Consider the following 9,056-nt stretch of genomic DNA (forward strand, 5'->3'; position numbering starts at 1 on the left):
TGATTTTCAGGTAAATGAACATTTGGGTTATCAAATTCATGAGGTTATAACTTCATTGACTAAAGTGCCTGAAAAATATGATCTCCCTACTAAAGAAAGACATTCCCCAACACACACACATACACACACACACACACACACACACACACAAACACACACATACAAACACATACACACAAACACACATCACACTGTTGATAGACATGCATCTTTTGAAGTAATTAGTTTTACTTGCTTTGTCATTTCAATATGAAGATATATTTAGATGTTAGTATTTACAGGTTCTAAGAGAATTTAAATTAGTGAAGATATGGTGCATTCTTGGAAGTAGCAGGGATTGCAGCAAAGTGGATATCACTTGATATCCACTTTTTTCAGCAAAGCTGGAAACTCAGGATTTTAAAAATCCATGCATTAAGACCAAGAGGTAATAAATGGGACCTCAGGAAACTCAAAAGTTTGTGTACAGTAAAGGACACCATTGCTCCAGAAAAGAAGCAGCAAGATTAGAAAAAAGCCTTACCAGCCATACATCTGATAGAGGGTTAATATCTAGAACATGTAAATGGTCCCATGAAGGCTCGATAGATGCCCCAGTGTAGGGGAATGGAGGGTGGGGAGGTGGGAGTGGGTGGGTGGGTGTTGGAACACCCTCATAGAAGCAGGGGGAGGGAGGATGTGATAGGGTATTTTCCCTGAGGGAGGGAAACCAGGAAAGGGGAAAATTGAAGGGCCCAAGTGAAGACTCCTCAGTCCCACTTGGGAGGGAGAAGAAAGCAATCACAAGTGGGGAGGGAGGAACCTGAGAAAGTGGACAGGGTATGGGGAGGAAGGGGAGGGAGAGGGGAACCTGATCTGGTATTGGGTGTGGGAAAAAGATTGAAGCCCTGAGTACCAGCAGAAAAAATTGAAGCAGGCGACTTCAGGAGGTAGGAAGTTGAGGGGACCCTCCAGAATGTACCAGACACCTGGGAGGTGAGAGACTCTCAGGATTCAAAGGAAGGGACCCCAGATGAAATGCCCAACAATAGGAAGAGGGAACTTGTAGAGCCCACCTCCAGCAGAAAGACAGGGCATCAAGTGAGGGAGGGGGCTGCCATCAAAACTCTGACCCATAGTTATTCCTGTCTGAAAGAACTGCAAGGATGGAAATGGAGAGGAGCCTGAGGAAAAGAAGGTCCAATGACAGGCCCAAAATGTGATCCAGGTCAAGGGGAGGTCCCAAGGCCTGACACTATTACTGAGGCTATGGAGCACTCACAAAAAGGGACCTAGCATGACTGCACCCTGGAAGACCCAACAGGCAGCTGAGTCAGATGCAGATATTCGCACCCAACCAATGGACAGAAACTGGTGACTCCTGTGGTTGAATTAGGGAAAGACTGCGAGAAGCTGAGGAGGAGGCGACCCTGCAGGAGGACCAGCAGTCTCAATTAATCTGGACCCCGGAGATCTCTTAAACATTTGACTACCAAGCAGGCAGCATACACCAGCTGGTATGAGGCCCCCAACACACAGTAGAGGACTTCTGGGTCTGTATTCATTCAGAGATGATGCACCTAACTCTCAAGAAACTGGAGGCCCCAGGGAGTTTAGAGGTCAGGTGCATTGGGGGGGGGGAGGGGAGGTGGGAGGTGGAGGGTGGGGACATCCTCGTGGAGAAAGGGGGGTGGAGAGGAGGTATAGGATGTGGAACAGTCAGAGGGTGGATGGGGGAGGGACAACAAATCTGGAGTGTAAAACACTTTTTAAAAAAGGAAAAAAAAAAGAGTTCTCTCTCCTAAATTCCTGTGCATTAGTAGTTTTGAGGGAGGAATGGAGTGAGTGGAAAGAAAGAAAGCAAACATGAAGCTGAGTTGGTAAGGAGGTAGGGAAGATCAGGGAGAAGTTGGGGAGCAAAAAGAACATTATTAAAATATATTGCATGAAACAATTTAACAATTTTTTTAGTTGAGGAGGAAAGGGTTAATTTGGCTTATGCTATTGCTTCTGTCACGGTTTATCACCAAAGGTAGCCAGGACAGGAACTCAAGCAGGGCAGGAGCCTGGAGGCAGGAGCTGATGAGGAAGCCATAGAGGGATGATACTTACTGGCTTGCTCCATATGGCTTGCTCAGTCTTCTTCTTCTTCTTTAAAGTGGTTATTTTATTTATTTACATTTCAAATGGTATTCCCTTTCCCAGTTTCCCCTCTACAAACCCCCATCCTATCCCAGTCCCCTTGCTTCTATGAGGGTGCTCCCCCAACCACCCACCCACTCCTGCCTCACAGGACTCCTTTGCATTCCTCTACACTGTGTCATCTAGTCTTCACAGGACCAAAGGCTTCTTCCACTGATGCCAGCTAGATAAGGCCATCCTCTGCTACATATGCAGCTGGAGCCATGGGTTCCTCCTTGTGTACTCTTTGGTAGGTGGTTTAATCCCTGGGAGCTCTGGGGGTCTGGTTGGTTGATATTGTCATTCTCCTTATGGGGTTGCAAACCCCTTCAGCTTCTTCAGTCCTTCCCCTAACTCCTCCCTTCAGGTCCCCTTGCTCAGTCCTATGGTTGGCTGCAAGCATCTGCATCTGTATTGGTCAGGCTCTGGAGACACCTGTATCAGGTTCCTGTCAGCAAGCACTTCTTGGCATCAGCAATAGTGTATGGTTTTGGCGTCTGTAGATGGAATGTATCCTCGGTTGGGGTAGTCTCTGGATGGCTTTTCCTTCAGTCTCTGCTCCACTCTTTGTCCCCATATTTCCTTTAGACAGGAACAATTCTGGGTTAAAATTTTTGAGATGGGTAGGTGGCCCCATCCTTCAAATGGGGGTTGTGTCTAACATCTGGATATGGTCTCTATAGGTTCTCTCTCCTCTTTGTTGGGTATTTCAGCTAATGTCATCACCTTTGGGTCCTGGGAGCCTCTTGCTTTCCTGGCATCTGGGACTTTCTGGTGGCTACCCCCAGCTCCCCATCCCCCATTGCTACACACCTCTTCAATTTCCTGATCCTCTATACATCTCCAGCATCTCCTCCCATACCTGATCCTGCCCCTTTTCCCCCTCCCCTCCCCATCCTTTCTTCCACTCACCCTTGCACCCTCTATCTCCCATGATTATTTTGTTCCCCCTTCTAAGTAGGACTGAAGCATCCACACTTTGGTCTTCTTTCTTGAGTTTCATATGGTCTGTGAGTTGGGTATTCCATGTTTGGGTTTTTTTTTTGTGACTGGGTTACCTCACTCAGGATATTTTCTAGTTCTATCCATTTGCCTGCAAATTTCATCAAATCATTTTCTGTATTCATTCAGAATGAATGAATCTAACCCTAACCATAACCCACATTTTCTGTATTCATTCCTCTGTTGAAATACATCTGAATTGTTTCTAGCTTCTGACTATTATAAATAAGGCTGCTATGAACATAGTGGAGCATGTGTCCTTGATATTGGAGCATCTGAAATAACAATAAAAATAAACTAAGTTAGTTCTTTACTTCTTTGAAAAGATTTTCTGTACTTTAAGACCTTCCATAGCTAAAAAGCAAACCTTCCTATGAAATGTAAAGTCATTTATATTCCAATACTCTTTCTTTTGGTGCAGTGAAAAATATCTCCATTTTGATGACAATTGAAGAGTTAATGCTGACTTATCACCAGATGTTTAAGGAATAATATCTCTTAACAAAGTCTTTCTTTCTTTCTTTCTTTCTTTCTTTCTTTCTTTCTTTCTTTCTTTCTTCCTTCCTTCCTTCCTTCCTTCCTTCTTCCTTCCTTTCTTTATCACTCTCTTTTTTCTTTCTTTTTTTTGTAGTTTTGGTGGAATTATTCCATTCTACATCTCCCCCCCAACACATGTGTGGACACACAAACACACACCCATACAAGGAGACAGAGACAGAGATAGGGGGTGGAGGAAGGGCGTGGGAGTGGGGACAACTGACTGGACCTAGAGTACAGAGAACTGCATTTGAGTTCAGGTTAAATATTCAAGACATAATGTTCTATTTCAGTTTCATTTTCTCATTTCTTTGCTCATTTGTAAAATCATTAAACCAAAACAAATAGATGGCCTGTGGTAGGAAAGGGCTTTGCCCTCATCTAATTGGAACACTATAATGTACTACTATAGACTGAGTGGTCTATGAAGACTAAAATGTGTTGCTTCCAGTCCCAAGGCTGCCAAGCACAAAACAAAAACAGGAGCATGTGCCGTGTCTGGGCAAGGCTTCACCTCTGCTCTCATGCTGTACATTTTTAAGAAAGGATGAATGTAATGTTTTATACAACAGAAGGAAAGAAGAATGTATGGGCCATGGAGTATCACTAAGCCCCTATCTTTACATAAGGCACCCATCCTATGTGTGAGGGAAGAGCTTTCAGAATTGATCCTGTTACAAGTAGCAATGAAGCATATTTCATTTGTTATTAATGGCAGCCTGAAAAGTTTTTGGTAAGATTCAGAGTTAAATATTCATTTGTATTATTTTTAGGTCTGAATTCTTTCTGTCCATTCTCAAAAACAGACACAACTTTAGAAGTGGTAGAACTAAAACAAAATTCAGAATGCAGAAACCCAGAAGCAGGGTATATAGTAATATATAACTATATATACTTATGAAAAGAAATTGAAGCCTAATTACCATCTCTTTAATGAAAATCAAGAGTACCTAAACCAGTTGCCAGGCACTGGTAAGGAACAGTAGCTTAAGTAAACAGAGGACAATTAGAAAGAAGAAGGTAAGATATCAGTAGGGCCTTGAGCTCCCCTGGGGTCAGAGGCCAAGGGAGATAGACAAGCGTCCTTCACTTGAGTTGATCCCAGAAGTACAGAGGAGGGAAGGCAAATGTGAATAATTAACAAAAGCAATAATTGTGCATTACTGAACTGGGTATTGATGCAAGCTCAATCCATCTGGGGAGATGAGGAAAGCTGTTCCTTTGAGGACCAGAGGTCTGGGGAAATGTCCACTATCATGCACTGTCATTGGCTGAGGGATTTCCATATGGATAAGCAATTTTTCCTATTTTGAGAGGGGATGCTTTCTGAGAACAATTTTCAGCTTCAGATAAAGCCCCAAGGTAGAAAATCAGAGAGCTGAATTGGGGTGATATTGGCATGAACACAACTGCCCATACAGCTAGAGAGACTGAGCCAGGCTGAGGAGCTTCAAACACAGGGCACGAAGGCAAGAAGCAGAAAGTTTGGTTCTGGCTTCAGAGATGGCAAAATTGAAACTTGTACTAGATACAGGGTGAACTGTAGAGGAAGCCTTCTGATGCAGCAGCCCACTTTATCTTTGTAACTGCCAATCCTGTGCCTCCTTGGCTTCACATTCAAATGGGAAATTTAGTTCAATATTTCCTGTTGCTGCCTCACAGGATGTGATGAAATTCTTGTGTAATTTTCCAGTTCAAAGAAATTTGATGGCATCTTATAGTCCTACCACTTCATAAGCCTTAAACTCTTACCCTTTCCCAATCCTATGCAGGTGTAGCACTCTTTATGGCTGAATATCTGCACTCCCATATCCACCTTTATCATGGCTCAGATCTTGGCTCTCCAGCACTCCAGAGGGTCTTATTAGAGAGCTTGGAGCCTGCCCCGAAGAGACATCCACTGGATCAATGACAAGTGTCCATTTTCTACCTCTTCTCTTCTAGTGTCCACAGGGCACCTCACATCTCCATCTTTGTCAAAGTTCAGATGCCTCTATATTTATTCAACTCTGTCATTTTTTTTTAAAGTCAATCTAGGAAGGCTTACTCAAGCCTTCCCAGAGGAATGCCCCCAACATTCCCATGCTGTTCCAGCATCTCCACTGTAGAGCCCTTTCATTCCTTGGCCATTGTCTGCCTAGGCCATCATTCTTCTTGCTGGTGCATTTTATAAATTTAATCATGGAGCTGAAGTGCCATGAGATCTTACAAAATCAGAACTTATTTTCTCCATCAATTGACTAACAAACTTGTCACAGATGGATTTATTTTTTCAATGTTGGTATTTTTGTATTTACCTATTTTTCTTTTTTAGTTTGTGAGAGGAGAGAGGGAGAAGGAGGGAGAGGGGAAGGGAAAGGAGAAAGGAAAAGGACAGAGAGGGAAAGGGGAGAGAGGTGAGAGATAGACAGAGGGAGGAGAGAGCATGTGTCACAGCAGGCATGTAAAGGTCATCTCTTTCTACTATATGAGTCCTGGAGATTAAAGTCATCAAGGCTTGCCAGGCGGTGGTGGCACACGCCTTTAATCCCAGCACTTGGGAGGCAGAGGCAGGCGGATTTCTGAGTTCAAGGCCAGCCTGGTCTACAGAGTGAGTTCCAGGACAGCCAGAGCTACACAGAGAAACCCTGTCTCGAAAAAAAAAAAAAAGTCATCAAGGCTTGGTATCAACTGCTTTACCTACTGAACCATTCCACTGGTTCTTTATTTCCTTTGATACAAAAGACAATCTAGCATGTTTTGTTGGGTTAGTAATTAAAACACAGTAAAAGTAATTTTTCCTTTAGCAGACATATCGTCTACTTCCTAAATACACAATTATTGTAGTATCATACAATTATTATGTGCATATAATGTGAACAACCATATAGCTTAACCAGTTACTCTTCTCAAGATTTTCTGCAGAACAAAGAATGAGGAGCAAAAGCAAAGAGAATCTGTCCTTAGGAAGATGAGAGAAATGATAGAACTGGTATAAAAATGAATATGGGTCTGGGATCTGGAGGGCTCATTGAGCATGTGCTAGACCCCACATTTGACACCAGCACCAGTCATGCACACATATCTACATACGCACAGATGCACACACATAAACACACATGCATGTGCACACACAGGCACACATACACATACCTATGCCAACAATACATAGCACTCTGGTGAAGCACTTCCAGACATTCTCTTTGGCTTTTGTCCATAAAGAAGATGGGGACTGACCTAGTTCATGTAATAGTTGGAAAAAGATACACCCGTTATTCAGGGAAGTTGTCCTCCGGCATTGAATTCTAAGAAATGTGTGGAAGCTAACACAGGTCAGAGAATGGCAGAATTGATAATACCTTAGGGCTAATGCAGAGATCACAAAACCTTCCTCCAGATTTCTTTCTTGAGATCACTGACAGAAGCTAAGGACCAAGTACCAAGTCTGCTGAGGGACCGTGAGTACAGAGCAGGAAGTTCCAGAGAAGAGTGTTTCCTTGACAAAAATTTAATTGTATTTAGGTTTAGATAAAACAATACCAAAACATGGTGTAGCATATAGTTTATTATCTTTTACTTTTGATATTATAAGAGAGAGAGTGAGTGGGAGAAAGAAAGAGAGAGAGAGAGAGAGAGAGAGAGAGGCAGCAACAAACGGACACATAGAGATAGACAGACAGACAGATAGACATTGACAAAGAGGGACAGAGAGAGGAAAGCAAAATAGTGCATGCCTACTGCTAAACTAATGACTAAATTTTAAGTTTTATTCCAACTGATGCCTCTTCATAGCACTGTTTAATTTGATTTGCATGTATCCTATTAGACTGCCTTCAGGTTGTTGCTCTCTCTGCTTGGTTCTGATACCTACCTTAAAAATAAAGGGAATGAAATAGTCTGTCCACCACCAACAATACTACAACAACATAAGGTAGGATCATTTCACAAAACAATGAAACCAAAAAGTTTTGTTTGAGCAGTTGTTGTAATCAGATATATCTGCTGAACTCAGCTGAGCCTCCTCACCGCAGTAAGACACAAGCAACATTTTTTTTTAAGTAAAGTTTGTAGACAATTTATTGCCATAGGATTTGGGAAACCTGAGAAATCCAACGCTGAGACAAGACCAGAAATCAGTACATACATATCCTTTGATTTGCTTTATTCTCCAAATACATTATTTCTTTCTTATATTCTACTATATAAACATTTTTTACTAGCAATGTTTTTGATGGTATCTGGAGAAAGGCTGGTAAAGATTAACTCTACTTTGTTTATTGGGAAACCAACCAACCAACCAGCCAACCAACACACCAACCCACTAACCTACAAACAAACCTGGGATTTGGACCTTAATTGCTATCCCAGCCTCCAGAGCCAATGATTACAATCTTGAAAATGTAAACGATTTAAGCTTCAGTTTCTCCAGCTACTAAAGGAAAATACTATAGGATTCAGTTTCTAATTTCAAGGAGATTCAGTGAGAGGCCAATGTGAAGTGCTGAGAACAATGGAAAGGTTCTTTTCAAGGCCCTTCAGTGATGACTTTTGGGATCATGATTTGATGACCGGGATCATGAAACTTTAGAAACCCACAGAATAGGTGGTACATATGACTTTTCACTCCCATACAGCTTCCCCAAGTAAAGCTTCTTCTTCCTCTAGAAGGAGACTTGGGTTTCCTTTGAGGCCTTTGTAACAGTTCCACCAAGAGACCACCCCCAGCAACAGGGGCAGTGCTAATCATTTGAGAGGAACAACTTTTGGAGATTCTTCGATCAAATGTTTGAAATCTTCAGATACGGCCATGACAATGAGAGTTTCATGAAGACACTCATGTTGGGTCCTCATGGTACCTCTTTGGAGTGGGTGTAACAGTCGTTCTTACACAGGGGAAATTGGAGATACAAACAAGGGCTTATCAAAGTACTTCTAGGGTATAGACATGGACCTCTAGATTAGAAAGTGTGTATAGTTTCTCCCTATAAAAACCTTAATAGTAACTTCACATTAATGTGGCTCTTTAAACTTTGCAGTCTAATAGAAGAGTAAACTAATTGATGGCAGGAGAGTCAGTCAATGAGCAATTGTAGTCCTAATGCATGCACGTGTTAGTCTGAAACCTTTGCAGTGATTTATATGTTTGCACCTGAATTTTAGTGCAGCACCTCCATTTCCCACTTGGTTTTATTTACTGAAGCTATTTGACTCTAGGAATAAATACAACATCTATTTTATTAAGACATTAATAAGACATTGGGCCTCTCAGGTCAGTGAGTCCCTTCACTGCCAGCTTAGGAAAGTTCATGCTGGCATCCACTGTAGTCCCATTTACTAATACAGCTACAGGTGTGGATGGCATCCACTGTAGTCCCATT

Source organism: Mastomys coucha, unplaced genomic scaffold, assembly GCF_008632895.1.
Source record: "Mastomys coucha isolate ucsf_1 unplaced genomic scaffold, UCSF_Mcou_1 pScaffold3, whole genome shotgun sequence".
Classification (NCBI taxonomy): Eukaryota; Metazoa; Chordata; class Mammalia; order Rodentia; family Muridae; genus Mastomys; species Mastomys coucha.